The sequence below is a fragment of the Manis javanica genome, chromosome 8 (genome assembly GCF_040802235.1).
Source record: "Manis javanica isolate MJ-LG chromosome 8, MJ_LKY, whole genome shotgun sequence".
Lineage (NCBI taxonomy): Eukaryota > Metazoa > Chordata > Mammalia > Pholidota > Manidae > Manis > Manis javanica.
Window position 1 is genome coordinate 89600112 of NC_133163.1, and position 19869 is coordinate 89619980.

At 37.8% G+C, this 19869-nt stretch overlaps 1 protein-coding gene across 15 annotated transcripts in view; it reads right to left on the reverse strand.

The window, feature by feature from the left end:
• Positions 1–19869, reverse strand: part of LOC118972456 (uncharacterized) — a 423078-nt gene that overhangs the window by 379115 nt on the left and 24094 nt on the right. For 2 of the 15 annotated variants that reach the window (XR_012120650.1, XR_012120651.1), the window contains exon 1: positions 3986–4085. The exons of the other annotated variants lie outside the window; for them this stretch is intronic. The gene's annotated coding sequence lies outside the window, so the exon portion shown is untranslated. Of the gene's footprint in view, positions 1–3985; positions 4086–19869 lie in introns of those variants that run through there. 15 annotated transcript variants of the gene reach the window in all.

A 19869-nucleotide genomic window follows, 5' to 3' on the forward strand; every position in this document is an offset into this window, starting at 1 on the left:
TAGATAGTACATATTTTCATTTGCCTTTCAGTTGAACTTTTCCTCCTCAGACTTTTGACCATTACCTGGGGCAAATAAGTAGTCACTTCTTTGCATTAACATGTGTGTGCCCATATTTTCCATTCTCGTCCATCTTGCTTCTGCTTCTGCACTCAATATTTCTCCCAGATCTAGAATACAGCTCTCATAGCCTGACACCATTAAGTGGTTAATACAAAAAACGTTTCAATCCTCTTTCCTCCTCCTTTAATTTACTTGCTATTTTTGGAAGACCTTTAAGAAAGATATTGTGCCTCCACAACGATTAACAGCCAAATGATGAACATACCAAAAATAAAAAACAAAAATGCAAAAATTTGCTCACATGTATCCATGTAAAACAAGAATGACATCTGGACTCCATAAAGTAGATTCTTCATTTGTTGCTGAAACGCCTTCTGGTCTTTCCGTTACAGGACCATACAGCAAGAGATGCTGTTAAAACCCAACCAAGTCCAGAGCAACTCTGTCTAGTCTCAGTCTATGCTTAACAACCTGCTTAAGTGAAATAAATGTTAATAAGCCCAGAAGGTCTGGTATCCCCCAGTGCTGAGTACTCATAGTACTGATGTCATGGTCATTATTAATCACAAAAGGGTGCTTCATTTCATATGGAATAGAGTCTAAGAAGTTTTGTTTTTCATTTCAAGCTCTGTGTATTACACTCAGAAAAAGAATCTTCTAAAATTCCAAGTAATCTGAAAAATTCATTATATGGCAGCATAAAGACTGATGGAAGCTTTTTTTCCCCTCCCAGGGCTCTGTTCATTTCCTGTCAATGCCTGTTTCTTGTGTCTGAGGACTCCAAGGTGACACCCTGAAACAGTGATCTGCACTGGATTTTGCACTTAAGAAGCTGACTTGATGCACACAGCAAATCTTGCTCTTAGATTAGGTCTGATGAGGGCCCATTTGGAGACATTCCACAAGCAGTTAATGCCTCTGGGAAATGAGCACTCTACAGTAAGAAGTCCTTTCATGCTTATATGCTGGTGTTTATGCTATTGCCTCAATTTGAAATGTTCCCCCTCCTCCAATTCTCAACATATTGAAATGTTTTAAATTTAACTCAAATACCACCTCCTCTCTGGAATTCTTCCTTATCCCCCACAATCAAGATGAATTGTTCTTGCTTCTCTGCACTCTCTGCAACATATTATTTGTCCCTCTGTTTTGCAGCTATCTGTCTTATAGTTTATTTCATATATATGTTTCCTTTTCTCTAGCAGAAATTCATAAATGTTTGAATGTCCCAGATAAAATGGGACAGATGGAAGTAAGACTTGGTTTGAGCCAAATTATTTTGGCCCTGGTATCTAAATTATATTTTGTTCTATAAGATTAAACACAAAAACTCTAGTCTAGCATCTAACATCTCTCTTGAGTTTACATCCAGAATTTTACAGGGAAATTCTTTTTTTCATATCTCTGACCTTTTTTATCATGCTGTAATGAGGACACTGCAGAAATAAAAAATATAAAGCCCTGATTTTGAGAATTGCCCACAGTCACGAAATCAAACAAGAACTGTGCCATATACCTTAGAAAGACAAAGCTAAGACTCTAACCCAGTAAGACAGCAATTTAAGGATGGTTATAACAGAGAATAATATCCTACATCTGGTATCCCCCACAATGATTTCCTGCAAGGATAGAACAGGCTCTTGCCCCCAAATCAACTCTTCACAAAAGCAGACTCCAATCCAACTAAAAGAAAAGCACCGAAGATAAACATGCCACCAACAATATTTGAGTGACGTGTTGTATTATAACCATCAAGAACACAGAGCCATGCAAAATGTAGTGTGGAGAAAGGGGTAGAGACAAACCTGCTGCCACCTCTCCTTCACTCACATCCCCAGGATTCTTACTTTTCCCAGAACTCTTCTCCAATAAATAAACAACTTATTTATTTATATTTCTAAAAGTGAAGATTAGGACAGAATTTTCCATGGAATTGGTTCATTCGACATGTTTTCCTTATCTGTGTGGTTCCTGGCCCAATAATTATCCTAAGGCAAAGGGTGAGTCTACAACATAGTATCAGGGTAGAACACCAAGTCTGAGATGCACAAGTGCACGTATCTTCCCTAGAGACAAAATACATTTTTTTCTTATAATTGTTTTAGCAACAAGAGCAGCACCCTTTGCACAGTTTTAACTCAAATCTTAACCTTCAATGATCACATCAAGATAAAGGTGACCAGATGGCTAACTTGGTAGCAGTAAGTCAATTTTAGGACTATTTCCAGACAGAAATCCAGGGTGTTCTATGTCCCAATCCTGCCCACCCTCTCCAATTTTCTAAGATAAAGGAAGAGAGAAAAGCAAGGAGTAGTCAGTTCTTGAGAGCCATTAGGAAAATCCCTGCTATCATGCACCGTTTAGAATTACTTAAATACCTTTAACAGGTAGCCCTGGGTAAGGAACCCTCTGAAAAGAAATAAGACAGAGGGTCCTTTGTTACCTGCTAGCACAGGCTGTCTGTCTTCTGAAGAGGACAAGGCATATAACTAGGTTAATGCTGGGTCTGCTGTGTCCAGGTGCAACATTCCCTAGAAGATGGTTAATGTCCCGAGATTCTAGGGGAGTTGTTTCACTATAAAAGGTGATGGGGTACAGGGAATGCAAACCGTAAGGCTCCCATAGGAATGACTTGACTCACTTTCCTACCCATTGCTTCCCTCCTGTTTCCTCCTCCTCCTGTTTCCTCCTCCTTCTTAAGCACCTGCTTTCAATAGTCTCTTGTTCAGGAAGAAATCTACTATCCTAGAAACCATGTTAATTTTCTTTTTTTTTTTTTCTGGAGTCCTAGAAAATACACGAAGACCATGTTTCATTTTGTTACCTGTGGGGGTCTTCCTTGCTGTTGCTGTTGATGTGAGCTAACTGAACCAAAGCCTGATGCCAGTGTTTGCAGATGCCTCTAAGGCAAACTGTGAGGTAAATAAAGAACATTTGACATCTGCACCCGTAGAGAATTAGAAATATCTGCTATAACCTCAGAAAATATCTGTAGAGGAAAAGGTCACTTCACAAAGAAAGAGCTTGTCTGAAAGTGTTTGCAGTGACCAGGCAGATAAAGGCCCCTTCCCCTTTAAAAAGCCAGGTGGTAAAATAACAACTGCACCTTTCATCCAAATAACAATCAGAATTGAATGAGTTAGAGACAGTAGAGGAAAGAGAAAATGGTGTTCTGAATATCTCCTTTAGAGGATAATTCAGTGCCACAGAAGAAGGAAATAAGTGAAGCAACTTCAGATGGCAGGAGGAATGGATTGAGGGGGGAAATTTATAATTACTTAAGAATATATTCCCCTAAATAGCAGAAGATATTAATATCTATTTTATAAATAGCAGTTTAATAAAGATAAAAATTACTGTGCCAAAAGTTAATTCAGAAAATAGCCAGGGGAAACTCATACTACAGAGTGTGTGTGTGTGTGTGTGTGTGTGTGTGTGTGTGAAACTAAAGTGGAGATCAACATAGATGAGTGAGATCACTATTTATTTCAACATCTAAGTGTTTTATGCAACCCCCATTCCTAAGCATCCTTTAAACATTTATCTTACTAGATGAGGCCATGATTAATTAGGAATAAGGTGAACAGCTTTGTTACAGACAAAATCACCGATGAAAGCGCGGCCGCCTTGACTGGCGTCCTAACCCACACACTGGAGGACAGAGTTGAAAAAAGGGAAAAGGAGAGAGGCAAGTGGCCGGGAAAGGGGTCTGGGAGGACCCGAGCCTTCACACCCACGCCCGCCTCTGAAAACAGAAAGCTGGTTACCTTGACACACACGCTCCCTCGGTTCTCAACGGCCTCGTCAGCTCCAGTGGTCTGCGATGCCTAAGGGTTCTGGGAACCTTACCTCCTACTCTGTGGTAATTTCTCTCTCCACCAACTAAAGAAGGGATTTAAATTTTAAAAATTTTAAAAATCACCTGCTCTTTCGCCTCCTTCATCAAGCTCTTTCCCTTCTTCTCCTCCTCTCACATTCAAATCCCGTGCTTGAAAAAGAGGCTGTGTGCACGCCCATGCATGCGCGTGTGCGTGCGTGCGAGATAGCGAGCGAGCATGCACGCCTGCGTGCACAAGGCAAGCGGGCTGTCCCAAAGCCTAATGCCAGTGTTTAGGCCGCCTTTCAGGCACGTTGTGCAGAAAGTACAGAACATTTGACATCTGTGCCCATGGAGCATTAGAAATACCTGGTATAACCTCAGAAAATGAGCTTGTCTGAATAAGAGTACTGAAAAGATGTCAAATCATCCAAGATTAATTTAACACATTAAATGCAATTGCAATTTCAATTAAAATTGGGACATTTCTTTAATTTTTATAATATTTTATTTCACAAAATTATTCTAAAATTTGCTTGGGAGAATGAATTATCAAGGTAAGGTATCCAAAGGAAAAAAATTTTAAATAGTAAGATAAAGATGAAAGTAGTAACAGAGGGAATTCATTCAAGTTATTAACCATATTATACAACAATAATAAGTAAAACAGTGTGGTGGAAGTCTAGGAATAAACAGGTAAACAGAACCAAATACAAAGTTCAGAACCAAATGCAAGTACATATAAAGTATGGCATATGAAAATGTCTCCTGTCAAATCATTAGAGGAATATGGATTATTTAGTTGCTAGACTAAATATGAAAGAGAATAATAAGTTCTTCTTCATAACATATGCCAAATTGGGTTTCAGACATACTCAAGAAGTAAAAATGAATAGGAACACTGTTTTAAAAATTTGGTAGAAAATTTCAACATTTTTCTGATCTTGGGACATGGAAGTTAGACTAAGCAAATATTTAAGCATAGATTTAATAAAAGACAATACAGATAGATTCAACTACCTAAAAGGCAGATTTCTGAGTGTCAAAAAAGCCATCAACAAAATTAAAAACAAGTGAAAAATTCCCACAAAGAATAATGTAAAAGATATTCATGGCAGGAAAAATATTCTCTTTATACAGCACTCAGACATCAACAAAAGGAACAAGAATAAAGACCTAAAAATGTGTTCAATATAACAGACAATTCAAGAAAGAAAGAAAAAAATGAGTGAATAATAGATTAATTCTTATCGTTACTAATAACGAATGTAAATTTAAATAATGAAATACTATATTTTGCGTATCAAATTGGAAATGATTGAAACAAAGTGTGCCAGCTGGGATGCAGGAAAATGCGGGCTTTAAGGAACTACTGGTAAAAAGTGTAAATGTTTCCTACTTCCTAGGAGGATAGAATGACAAAACGTATCCAAAACCTTAAATATATGCATGCTCTTTTAATCATAAACTCCTCTAAGGAAATTAATCAGAGGCATTGTCTAAGTTTTATGTAGTAGATGTTAATCACAATATTTATACTTCAAATAATGGAAAATGGTAAGAATTAAGTAAATATTATTTATATATATATAAGCCACTTATATATATAAATAAAGCCACTTAAAATAATGCCACAGAATGATGGTATTATGTCAAAAATGTTCATAATATATGAATGAGTGTAGAAAGCATATATTAAACTAGAATGGTTTGGATTTTGTAAAATCACACATGCACACACACGTGTGCACATACACAACCAAACACAACTAACTAGAAGACTATACCTCAAAATGCTACCAGCTGATAGTGTAAAATGGTGAGGTTATAAGTACTTTTTATTCTCTTTCTTGAGGCTTTTATGTGTTTACAAAAGCCAAATCATTTTATGCAGATTTAAGATGATTTTTTAATTGAAGAAAACGTTCTTAAAGAGTAAGGTAATTAAAATGAAATAAAGTATTTTATCAATGTCTCTGAAGAGGCATTTCTCTTCAAGGATAAATATATTCTTACAGTTCTTTAACCACATCTCCCTAAGTTCAGCACCAAGACACATTTTATTGGAAATAGTTGCTGGCAATCTTCAGTTTTAATTTAATTCCTGGAAATCTGCACTTTAACAGCTGGGAAAATGAACAACTGTATATTAGTAGATTCACTTTGTCTTATGAACCTATGCCTGAATTGCTCATATTTAGCTATTGGAAAGTTGCTGGTATGAGCAGAGGGAGGTTTAGAATTTAACAATGTCAACAGTATTTTTTTTAATTGTCTAGTTTATCTTCCTCCAAGGAAATTAGGGGAAAAAACTTAACCTTGGCAGCTCCAGGGCATTTTCTGTAATGAGACATATATAACCCTCCTGGAATTAAATACATATTTAATTCATTTTCCTTCCCTATGCTTTTAGTCTAGTGTAGCATCCGACTCTTAAAGCATTTCTACAGCTAGTTGTCAGTAACGGCACCAGACTCAGAGTGGCCCAGATGGCCTATGGGGTGGTGAAGCATAGGCTCTCAACTCCCAACTACTCACCCAATTAGGAAAAGATCAGGAAATATCCCCAGAGATTCCTGAGTTTTTTGAAGTCATGTGATCTGGGACAGGCCACTTAACTTTCCCATGCCTCAATTCCTCATTTGAAAAATAGAGATAATAATGCCAAACTTATAGCATTCAAATGAGAAATAAATTTTACAAAAACGATACAAAATAGTTTGGAGGAAAAAAGCCGTACATATGTCCTGCCATCTCAATGATGCTACTCTGAAAAAGCCACTGGTTTTAGCAGAATGAGATTTGAGAGTCTTCACTGTGGTTAGGTGTTTCCAGCACCCTCACAGTTTAGAGAGTTGTCGGGTGGCTGTTCTGCTTGATGTTTGTGGCCCCTGGATGGTGTTGACAATGGGCACAGGAAAAGAATGCTTCTTACAGAAAGTAAAATTAATGTAAATTGAGAAGGAGAGCAGTACATCCTTCTGCTCTACGTTCTTTACAATACACTCTTTCAGAAAAATCACTGATGGCAGAAGTTTAAGGCAACTATTTTATTCAAACACATTCCATAAACAAAACGTATTTTTCTTCGGTCATTTTCCTGATAATTCTCCTCTTGCACTTGGCCACTTTATGGGTAATCCCTGAGATTATGCCCTTCCTCTTTCTTCTCCATGCTCACCTCACTGTTCACTTACTCCACCCTTTATATATCTGCAGAGTAAACTGTAGGCCTACAAGATGCTTATAAACTAAAATAATCATGCCCAATACAGAAAAAATAAGAGAGTAAGTGAGGAAGGGTGCTCCTGGAAGATGCTGTGGGGAGTTCTCTGTGTTGAGACTGCATCAGTGGGCTAACTTGCACTAGGAAGTCTTCAGATGCATTCAATAAATTCATGCCCTTGCCACTTTAGGAGATGCTCAGCTAATGCCTCATCAATGAATCAAAAACACTAATCTCTGGGATTATAATTGCCTATTTATGGCAACAAAAGGGAAATTTTATGGGAACATAATTACACTTACTCAAAATGGCTACAGCCAAAATTCACAGTCATTCTTACTCCAAATGCATTCTTTCAGTAACATTTTTCCAAAGAAAAATAAAATCAATGTTTATTCATCTGCTTCTTCCAAATAAAATTAAACCCAGCAACATTTATTGTTTGCGTAGCATTGGCCTCATCAATACAAGAGATGTATAAAGAATGGGGCTCAAAACACTGGCTTTGGTGCTTGGTTTTGGATGTAGTTCCATCACTTACCGGCTGGATTAGTTTCCTACAGTTGCCGTAACAAATGACCACAAACTGGGTGGCTCTAAACGACATAAATTTTCTCACGGTTCTGGAGGCGAGAAGTCTGAAATCAAGGTGTCAGCAGGGTTGGTCGCTTCTGGAAGTTCTGAGGGTGGATCTATTTCATGTCTTTCTCCTAGCTTCTGGTGATGGCCGGCAGTCTTTGATGTTCCTTTTTTTCTTTGTAGATGCATCACTCCAGTCTCTGCCTCCATCTTCATATGTCTTCTCCATGTCACAAATCTCCCTCTTGATTCTTAAATAAGGAGATGGGTCTTTGGATTTAAGGCCCACCCTAAATCCAGAATGATCTCATTTCAAGATCTTTAAGTTAATTTATCTGCAAAGACCTTATTCCTTAATAAGGTCATATTCACAAGTACTGGGGATTAGGACTTCGACATATCTTTTGGGGACCATTATTCAACCAACTACATCAACTGTGTGACCTTGGGCAAACTATATAACTTTGAAGCCTAAATTTCCTTATCTATAAGGTAGGAATACTTATAATAACACAGTAGAATCATAATTGAGATTAAATAAGTTAATCTTTTAGAGTACTTAGTATATTGCTTCATTTATAGTGCACACTTAATAATTGCTAGCTTCTGGTGTTACAAGTACTGTCATTGTTTCACTATTAAGCACCTTGAAGGATTCAGAAGTTACAAAGCACAAATCCTTCCCCTATAAGTTTTATAATTCAGAAAAGGATGGATACACATTGAATCGAGGCCTGGTTTTAATTTTTGTAAATCACAAAGTCCTTAATATTGTTAAGCACATGTGGACTGAGACCCCTGACATACAGGGGACAGACTTTAGGTTGATTCCTGTGGTATTGCTATTAAGACTGGCCTTTTTCCCTTCTCAAAATCAGCATGCTCTCCAGTCCTATCTTCTAGAACGTCCCAAGGAAACAGCAAGTAGAAATGATGCTGCTGTTCTGAGATTTCTGAGACGATGCTCATTCTGAAGTTTTCCACACTGACAAAGGAAGTACCACTTACAACCCCTGGCCAGAGGGCAACCTGTGCGACACTCTATCGAGGCAGCAGCAGGGAAAAACTTTCCACTAACCTTTCTTACTGGCCCAGGTTTCCTATTACTTTTCTATATTTTGACACATAAGAATACATAAAAGTACAAGCTAAAAACTTCTAAGTGCACAATTCATTCTTCTCATGATGTCAGCCACCACCAGTCAAAGTCAGCATTGTCATAAAAAGACAATGAATTTCAAAAGGATACGTTAACACTAAATTGAGTATTAATGAGTAGAATATCTACCAGAGTAAAGTCTTAGTCATTCTGAAGACAAACACAAATGAGAACTTTGTACAGCATAAAATTCTATAATACCATGTTTCTTAGTCACTGGGAAAAAAAAATATGTAACTATTCTCAGGTGAATTTCCTTCTTAGTCTTTTATTTTGTCCATTGATCTATGGGACATGAACACCTAGCAAAAAAGTAGAAATTTCACCCAAATTACTCAACAAGATGTACATCCCCCCAAAACTGATAAGGTTTTTAAATTTTCATTCTACTTACTAAGTAGTTTCATATATTTAGTCAAACTAGCCAAACAGATTTATATATAGACATGACCTTTAGCATATATGTGCTAATGAATTTTATTCCAAACCTTTGAGGATATATTTAAATGAATCCTAATGATAAGGGTAATAACACATAACAAAACAAGGAGTTCGAATGGGATGGGGGAAAAGGTTTATGTTTGTTTTCTTATTTCTTAAACATATGAGGATACTCCGCTGCCACACTGTGAGCTTTGGAAACTTTTAAAGTGAAAAGATTTTAGGATATTTTGTCTAAAAAGAGTAAAGAAATATTTTAATGACTAAGAGCCAAGGATGTCAAGACAAGAGAAAACAGAAGTCACTTCTCTGTTTGGATTTAGCTTTTTTTTTCTCTCTCTGAAATCTGCTCTGTTTGGAGCTGATAGGGTAAATGAACAGGCCTGCTGGTCTGGCAGTTACATGATCCTATGCAAAATGCAGATGGCAAGAGAAATCACTCCCCATGTGCCTTCACTTGGATTACCCCCTGTTCTCTCCACAGAAAGGGATCATTCCATCCACCTCTGTGGTCAGTAGCAAAACTACTTATTGTATGGTCCCAAAGCACAGAGCCTGGCCTGTTGATGAATTGACAACTCTAGGTCAAATGAACGATTTTGTGTTTCTTCCCAAGGAAAAGAAAATCGATGCTGGAATTCAGATGGGCTCATTATGGAAACTGAAATCTATCATGGTAATAGAATGAATGACTCTAACCCTAGAGTGACTTAATTAAGAAATACAAGAGCAAATGATACTCTGGTGTCCAGACACATAGTCAGAAATGAATTTTTCACAATTTGTATGTGTGAGGCCATGCTTTGCCCTTACACTTAAGTAGAAACAAAACTTTGGCTATATGTTCCCTTTCTGAAAGTCACCCCAGCTCCACAGACATAGTTGACTAATACTAAATGTTCTGGTAAACAAAGTGGGAAAGGGGTCATTGCATAGATTTCTAATTAAATGCTAAATGCACACCTAGAACCAATCAAAGTTGCATTCAATATTTAAAACATTCAAAAAACAAGTACTAAACCACCTGACCTACTTTTTCAAGGTGTTGGCCTTTTGGAAATCTTGGGGAATGTTCCTATGAAAATCAAAGTCAGAAATATATGTAAAACCTACCCTTTTAAGCAGACTTAGATGATTCTCAGAATCTTTGAAGAGCAGAAACAGAGAGAAGACATGGCAGTGGAAGGCAGAACGAAATGGTTCTATTCTTTTGGGGATCTGGAGTCTGTGAGAATAGCAGAAAATCATAATGATCAAGACACAGACTTTTTCATTTGTCTTACCACTGCAAGGTAGTCCTTGCTCAGTTCTGAATTTGGAGTACAAACATCCATCACACTCTCCATGAAAGATTACGATGGCTCCATTTGGAGCTTCAGAAGATCACAGGCTGGTCACAAGTTCCCGTCTGAAAAGTGTAGCATCTTATTGGTACAAAGTCTAGGCCACTTGTGTACCACCCCATTTCTCATACCCAATCTCACCAAAGAGTCCTTTTTGACATTTCTCTTATTGCTTCCAGGAAGGGTAAAGTTATAGACAATTATTCCTTTGGGAATGCTGGGAAATTAAGGAAAAAATAATTAGATGCTAAATGAAATTAGAGGATATCCTTAGAAAGGGTGAAATACTTCACTACCAGGGAGTTAAACCTTTTAAGGGATCCAGTGAGTCCCCAGATGAAATCTAAATCCAAGTACTTCACAATTCCATTTTTAAAATATGATAGTTTGCATCTTTGTTCATAGAGAACCTTTCTGTTTCAAGGACTTTTTGGAGAGAAGAGTGACACAAAATGCAAGACGGACAAGAAACGAAAATTGCCTTGGACACTACACTCTGGACATCCAAACCCAGGAGATGCCCGGCTCTGACACTCCATATTTTTTTCTTTGATCTGACTCTTCAAACACTAGCCATGTACAGGCAAATTTCCCTAGTGTCCCTGGTAAGCTTCAAAGTAAACCACCGGTTGGCCCCAGTACCTCTGCACTGGCTTTCCCTCACTGTTTTTAAGTATGAAAAGGAAAGACAGAAAAAAAAAAAAAAAAGGAAAGGAAACTCAGTAAGCATTTTACATGTGTTTTTCATATTGTCCCTTAATCATTCAGTATGAAAGTAAATCGAAGAGGAATGAGGAGTTCAAGTGCTTGAGTTGGGGTGAGAGCTTCAGACTCCTATAAGCCAACATTAATGTGTAGGGCATTTAATTCTGGAATATCTGCAGGGCAGCTGTCTTATGCAGACCAGGTTCACAATAACCTTTCATTACATGTCATCACAGAATGAGAAACAGATATGTGGGCATGAGTGGTGTGTGTGTGTGTGTGTGTGTGTGTGTGTGTGTGTGTGTGTGTGTGATGTGTAGGAAATATGATGTGGTTTAAACTGAAAACAAGGATGAAAAATTTGAACCTGCTTTAAAAATTTGGTTATGAATACTCACCAGGGATATGCTGAGTAATTAGTGAATTTATGACTCAGGAATGTCATTTTCTCCATGTATATGTTAGAAAATATATATAGAATATATATTTATAGAATACATATAGAGAGAATATATATATTTATAGAATATATATATAGAATATCAGCTGTCTTCAAGGCAAAATAAAACATATATAAAGAATATATATATAGAATACATATATAGGATATATATAAAATATCAGTTGTCTTCAAGCAAGATAAAACAATTACATGATTCAAATATCCAACCAAGTTGGAAGAGCCTGGCTTCCCTGAAGGGTGAGTCTTCCTGCGTGCCTGCTCAGGTCACGTGGAACACCTCAGCTCCTTTTCTTTCCCCCAGTCTTGCTCTCTCTTTGTACAGAGGCTCACCTCTCAGGAGTGTATCTCGTGCTTTAATTCCTAAGGTTCTGACTGGCAGCCATAGAACTATGTTTCTTATCCTGATTCTGTCTCACTTGCTAATCACGTGGTGAAGAAAGTGCCCCGACAATGCCCACCCTCTGCTTTTAGAATGATCAGGGTCTTTTCTTTCTGTAACCTGCTCTGTGGACTTGCGTTATCTACTAAAGGTTGAGAAATACCAAATGAAAAGCAGCTTCCTTACTATATGATTTCTCAAAGCCTTTAATTTGCCAATGTATATTTTGCATCCAAGAGAGATGAAGCAGATTTGGTCCAGCTGGATATTTCCCTGGGGTTCAGACATTTATAAAACTCATAAAATTATTTTCTGTTTATGTTTTCCCTACTGCTCAAAATATTTGAAAGCATGAGTCAGCTCTCCATAATAATAGGGCAGTAAATTTCATTCACCTCTGCAAAGCATCTTTCATCCTCTACTTAAAGGACACTATCGAAAAATGAGAGGAAAACAGTTTACCTACTTTTGAGGAATCTGAAATATTAATACCCAAGCTGTTTCTGAAATTTTGCAATTCACGACTGTTTTGTTCATGTTGATTCTTTTTGAAATTATTTTTATTTTTCTTTCATTCTTATTTTTACTCAACTGCTGTTACTTGCTGTTATTAAAAAGTAAGAAAAATGTCTTTCGAAGGCTTCCCATTATCAGCTATGTCAAGAATGGCAGGGCATACCTAAGCAATGTCACCAAAATAAAAGGGAAAGATACAAATCTACTAAATACCTAGACTATGAGTCAATAGGGATTTAAGTGCCTTCAATTGAACCAAGCAGGGATGGAAATGATTAAAATATAAAGGACAGCCAGGCTACCAAAAGTAAGTTACAGCTGGAAATGAAATTAAACTCTTAAATTTAAGATTTTTAAATTTGTTTTGTTTTTTGTGTGTGTATGTGTGTTATTGTGTAAAGAGCATACATAGGCCTGGAAGTATGGTTTTCAATGGATAAAGAAATAAACAAGCTGGGAAATTTTAGTAAAATAAATGGAGAGTGGACAGTGCTTCCAGATGGAAAAATAGAAAATTAAAATTAAATTTAAAAACAACCTAAGGGATCCAAAGGTCTGTAAAAGGAATATTCCTTGACTGGAGAACATGCCTAAGACACACGTAACTTCATCACTATGCAGCTTGTACAATATTTCTGCAGCCCAATAAATGTACCCAAAGATAGCATTTTAGGCTACACAGAAAATACCAAGGTCCAGACATATTTTAATGCCAGTCCCCAGGCAGACTGGCCTACAGCAAGATATTCTGGAACACCTGGCTGGCTGGCAGACTTTCTTTGACTGCAGAATTTTGGGACCAAACAGGCATTTATTTCAACCTCTCTGATCCTTTCATATAATAAAGAAGCAATCAAAGAATCCTGACTTTTTTTTTTTTGGAAGCATTGGTTTTGATCCAATGGGGATCAAAACCAGGAAATAGGGGCACAGGGGGCATGCAGGAGGGAAGGGGAGTAATGTGCTTCCCAGCTTCAAATCAAACACTATTGGGAAAATGTCCAGAAAGCAATTCAAAGTGAAAATATTTGCTTTCTGGCTAAATAGCCAGTAGCTTTTTATTGCAAAATGGAAATAAACAGTCCTTCTCATTTATACCAAAAAAGGGCAATCTACAAATAACCCAAATCCCCAAATAAAGGTATTGCCCAACAAAGTAGGACATGATTCATAAAGGTCTTGACTTCAGTTTCCTCAGTGATTACAGCACATGGATTGGAGTGGGCTGGAGTTGTGATTAGTAAAACGTCTCAAATACTCTGAGTGTATACCCCAGAAGACCATGGCCAGTGTGATCCATGCCTTTCATGTTGTTTATTGTACAGACACCTCCCACCTCTCCCTCACATGCCTTGGCATGTTCATACCCACGTCCAGACTATATGCACTGACAATAGTAACAGAAAGTCATACTGAAATCAGTTTCAATGAAGAGGTTCCTATGAAACTGTTCTATTTAATGTTTAATAGCTTTCGTAAAAAAAGAGAGAGTGAAAAATAAATACAGTCAATGATACATACAAAGAGATAGAGATTGGCTGAGAGAAAGATAGGAATAATAACAATATTCACTCATTCATTCATTCAATGATGTATTGCATAGATACTGAACTGGGCACATCAGATATATAAAGGAATGAAAAGTGATTACTCGGCAAAGACGGGAGTTGACAGATATATCACTCAAGATACACTCACATGCAAACACCGACATCTTACATGCAAAATGCATGTTAAAAGTTTTGAGGCTTTTCAGCCACATTATCTCACTTAGTCCTCATATCATCCTTTAGATATCTATCAGGTAGGCAATATATGAGAACACAAAATCAGAAAGGTTGGATTTCTTTCCAACATTCTTTAAAAAGAGTAAGAACTGAAATTTGAGCTCTGGTCTCTTGTGATGCCCTCTATCTATATAGAAACTAAAAGTGCATTAATAAGTCTTTTCATTCCAAAATTAGCTCTTTTCTCTCAATCCCACACTCTACAGTTCTCTCTCGGCTTTAAAGCTAAGTCATGATGAAGGGAATGACCCCAGACTATATTAACTATATATTAGACAAAGGGCTTCCTCAAAGCAAACATATCACCATGTGGAATTAGTCACAGCGACTAGGATTAAAAAATTCCATAAAGAATTTAGAAATCTAAATTGTGAATGCTGTCCATTAATTCATCCACTGAAGTCACATTGGTAGGAATGAACTATTCCAGGTGCTTTTCCAGGCACAAGGGCTACAATAGTGATGAAGATAGTCAAGCTCTCTACTTTCATGAGGAGAAAACAATAACCAGGAAAACAAATGAATAAGATAATTACAGTTACCACCAGTGTTTGAAAAACAATATAATGAGGTGATATGATGCAGTGTAGGGAGGGAGGACAGCAATGTTAGGTGAGATAGTGAGGGAAGGCCTCTTTGAGGAAGTGACTTTTAGCTGAGAGATGAAGCTTCCAGTATATGCTGATTGGGGCAGAGGACTTTAGCCAGAAGGAACAGCAAAGACAGAGGCTTAGGGGAGGAATGAGCCTGAAGTGCACATGGTGAGCAAGGCTAAGCTGGTCCTAGAGGAGGTTGGAGACTAGCCCAAATAAGGCTTTGATGGCTGTCGTAAAGGATGCAATCTTTTTCCTAAGTGCAATGGGAATCTATTAGAGGATTTTAGTTAAGGGAAAGAAGTGCCCTGATTTCAGCAAGTTGATCATGAAGTGAATACCAGAACCTTCAAATAAAGAAAAAGATTCTGTTTTGGAGGCAGCTGGCTTATGATCTGCCTGATGAATGGACATGTGTCTGAATAATTTGCACAAGCAAGGAAGGCCATTCCCAGGTGCCAGTCTGATTACAGAGCTTTGCCGTTTACTTGTGGATCCTGGACAATTCCAGTGTGGTCCTTGTACAAAAGATTTCAGGCAACCATGAAGCGTGAGTCCAAGGATAGCCATCCCGGGCTCAGTCTGGCATTTATCATCACCACAGCTGCAGGGGCAAGTTTATGAGGCTGAGTTAACACACAGCAGGAGCATCCAGGCATTGCTGCTGGAAAGGCTTCTTCTGTGTTGTCTCCCAGGAAACAGACTCCGTGACCCAGTCCTTTTCTCCATTTCTAATTTCCACCATCAATGGCCAATGGTTATCCAAATGGAATTTCTGAAGTACATCTTAAGTGTATTAAGGATGAAATAGTGGGCATAAAGCATTTTTTAAGCATGAACTACCTTCCGCATAATAATCAACTATCTCACTTATTCAGCCTGTCATCTGTTACCCATAAGCGGTTCCATATGCATTGGTGTGTATTGGGATACAAGACTGTTCAGCTGTAGCACCCATTTGGTAACAGCAGGCATATGTTTTAAACATGCTTGATGTTATTGCCCTATAATGTCTTGCCACAGAGCATTCCTTCCTAAGAATACAATGCTCTTTGTGACTACCACCTCATTAATCCTGGGAGAGGCAGCGAATCACTCTCCCCACATTTCACCAGTGAGGAAACAGAACCACTGAGAGATGCAGAGTGACCCAGGATGATGTGCAGCTACTTAATGGCAGAATGGTGGTTGAATCCTGATTGTACCTGAGCTGATGCCTTTCTGTCCTGCCTAGATGCACCCTAGAGACACATCAAGCTTTAATTGATAAATGACTTAACATCCATCCGTGAGCTTCATTTTGTATCCTGGAGTCTTTTCAATGCTCCAGAATCTGTTCAGGCCACTGCCATTTCAGAAGCAATTTTCTTTATCAGGCAGGTTTCATTCCTTTGCAACTTGAACACTAGTTTCCAATCACATTCACAAACAACAGGCCCAGTCACAGAGGTTCTGAATTCAAGGCTGTGGACTTTCTTCAGCATTTTTGTGGCTGTGTTGGACATTCGTACGGCTCTGGATGGACCAGGCACTTTGACTCAGCACAAGTCTTTCCTTTAAACTATTCAAAACAGCCCTGTAAAACTTAGAACCAGCCTATGACTTGGTTGTTTTAATTAACCTTGGGTTTTCAGTAAAATTCCCTGTTAGTATTTTACAACTCTAGAATTATATCACAAAATGTCACAAAAGGAAGTTAAGTTTTAAGAGGTTCTTTCCCATCTTGACTATCCTAAAAGTTACTGTTGATGTCTATGGTGCTAAATTGTCAGCATGACTGTTTTTTTCAGGTTTTGATGAAGCTCATGATGACAGCTGTCTTTTGTGGCTTGTGGAAAAGCAAAGGAAATGCAGAAAGAAGACATCTGATCTGAAATTATTTGGTGGGTAATTGTGAATTTAATATCTGTGAGAAGCAAACTACTTTGTGTATATTATAATTATTTGCAGGTTGTTTTTTTCTATCATGTTGCACCATCATCATATCTCTAACATTACTGTTGGGTTTTTTTTTCAGTAAGAAAAATGAAGTATTAGAAATCCCCATGTTGGACAAAAGCACTGGAGAACAATGACTCAGTCAAATAAATCTCCCTCTTGTTCTTGTTTTATCCTCAAGGAATTAATATCTATGGCATTTCTCAGTCTACCCAACCATCTGGATCCATGAACAGACAAAAATATTCATTAGTCCCTTATCTAGAAGTCCTGTTCACATTGTTACAAAGCCATAGGCACATTCTCATTTGAGTGTTCCATTTTTAAGGCGTTAATCACTGAGATGCAGAAAAGCCTCTTGACGCTAGTTCCTGAATTCCAGTACTTTCATGCTGTGCACAAATGCTCACAAATGTTCCCCTGTTTGCATGTACATTATTCTTTAAAGACATACAGGATAATCTAAAGCTAAGGAGGCACTTGACAGACTGAGACAACCTTGATATAGTTTGCACACATGCGCTTGCTTACAGCAAAATGGAAATAATAAAATCAGACTCTATATCCAGGTTTTATTTCTGGAGGAATCTTTGAGCTGTTGGCCCCAGAACTACTAGCTGCCTTGACATTGCCCAGAACACTGAATGACCATGGCCAACACATGGCGACCTTCTCAGAAGTCTCTTCAAGGGACTGTTTCCACTAACTATTCCACTAGCTGTTCAGGGAAAGGATTTATGTGAGGGTGTATTAGTTCTCTCTCCCTTTACATCTTACTCTTTCCATTCTACTTTCCACAAAATATACAGGAATGTTCAGAGGACTGAATGTTAAAGATAGTAATGCTCTGGTCTAGCTTTTCCAGATAGGATAGGAGTTTCAAAAAATATTGTCCTACCAGATTCCTAATACTTAAAATTCATAAAATTGGAACAAAATCTTATATCTACAATGCATAATGAGTCTTAAAATGTGACTTCCTAAGAAAAGGAAATCTGTGCTTTAAGTCAAACAAAAAGATAAATACCTGATATCAGAAATAATGGGAATTAGGGTCAGAAAATCCAAGCCTAAATGCTGCCACTTTCTATCTGTGTGAATCTAGACAGGTTATGTATCCTGAGTCTTAGGTTGTTTGCAAAAAATGCGAAATAGTTACCTTCATGGAGATTTTACAAGAATTAAAGAGAGAATGAAACTTATGCACTAAACAAACCTAATTAATACTGCCAAATCTAATGATCAGTTTTTAGTTTTCATCTACTTCATCCACTAATAGCATCTGATTTCATTGGCCTCTCCCTCATTCTTGATATACCTCTTCCCTTGGCCTCCTGGAAACCATTCTCTCCTGAGTTATTATTTTCTTACTTCAATTGATTGATTCTTCTTAATCTTCTTTGCTGCTTCTCCTCAACTTGCTGGCATCTTAACATTTAGTACTCAGGAGGAGGGGGTGCCCAGCACAGGCTGGTTTCAAGAGTCTAATATCAAGCTCTTCAAACATTCAGAACTAGCAAGGGGTCAAAGTCAGCTCAGGTGCAGGCAGAAGAGTTGGCTGTCCTGTGGTGAGGATGAAACTGCCACAGGTAGATGTATGCTGAGCTGCCATGGCAAACAGAGTGGAATATGACCATGAGGTCTAAATTATCCAGAGTAATTTTCACTTTAGACAGTCTAACACACATGGACAAGTATCTCAGGTCTGACCTTCATTTGATTAGAAGGACTCAGGCACATGTTATTGCCTCAGCTTGGAACCAACAATGGAAACATCTCAAAGATTCTCTCTTAATGAAAGTATTTATACCGGATTTATGCACTAAAAATTTGGGAACTGAGTCTGGAATTGGAGTAGTGGCCTGGGCAAGAGAATGAAGGCAGCCTAATTTGAGGGCTTCTAACTGTAGATGTTCCTTGAGGTGAAACAAGAGAGCTTGGATACACATTACATGTGTGTTTGGCAGTAAATATAGAAGGGGCAGTAGCCAGTTTAGCTACTAGGTTTATAATCAAGATATATTCATTCTGCTGAAATAGTCCTTTAATTCTGTCTGCCAGAAAGAACTCAGCTCTACAAGTTTTAAAACAGTCCTGGGAAGAATTATCTCCACATTAAAACCCTGATAAATAGACTGCAAGAGAATAACAGGCCCAACAATCATGAAGAAAGTAATATCCCACTTACTTTATGCCTAACGCTTGCATGTGTTATCTCCTTTGATTCCCAGGAAAACAGGCACACACTACTAGTATGACCCCCATATTACAATGAAGAAATCAAGGTTCAGAGAATGATTAAGTTGCCTACCCAAAGTTGCTCAAGATGTGGTAGAACCAAGAGGTAAACAGAAAACCTGATTCTAAGGCCCACAGGCTTAATTACAAACTTTTGCTCCATGCGCACACAGAGGCAAAGCTGCTACCTGATCCCTGACAGCTACTCTTGCCATTGCTAAGATGATTAGTATCTTTCATTTAAATACATATGAACGCTGCAACGGGACAGATGCATTATATGTTAAAGATGTGCTCATTATGATGCAGTAATTGGCCCTTTTAGCATTTTCATTGCCACACATCACACATTATATAACTATTACTAAGCTAATCCCATCAAAGCCTATTAAAGACCCAGCATTTCATCACTAAGCTGTCTCCAGGATGTTTTACACCTTCTGGGCTGCATTTAACATTTGCCATTATGGGAAAAGCATACCATGTAAACTGTCCTTCAATCTCTTTATACAACAAACAAGCAAAAAAAATATCAACTTGATTGAGAGCTCCAGGACATTGGCTGAGAGCTATTGTCATTTGTTTTTAGGCCTAAAAGATTAATAGCTAAAATGCTTTTCAT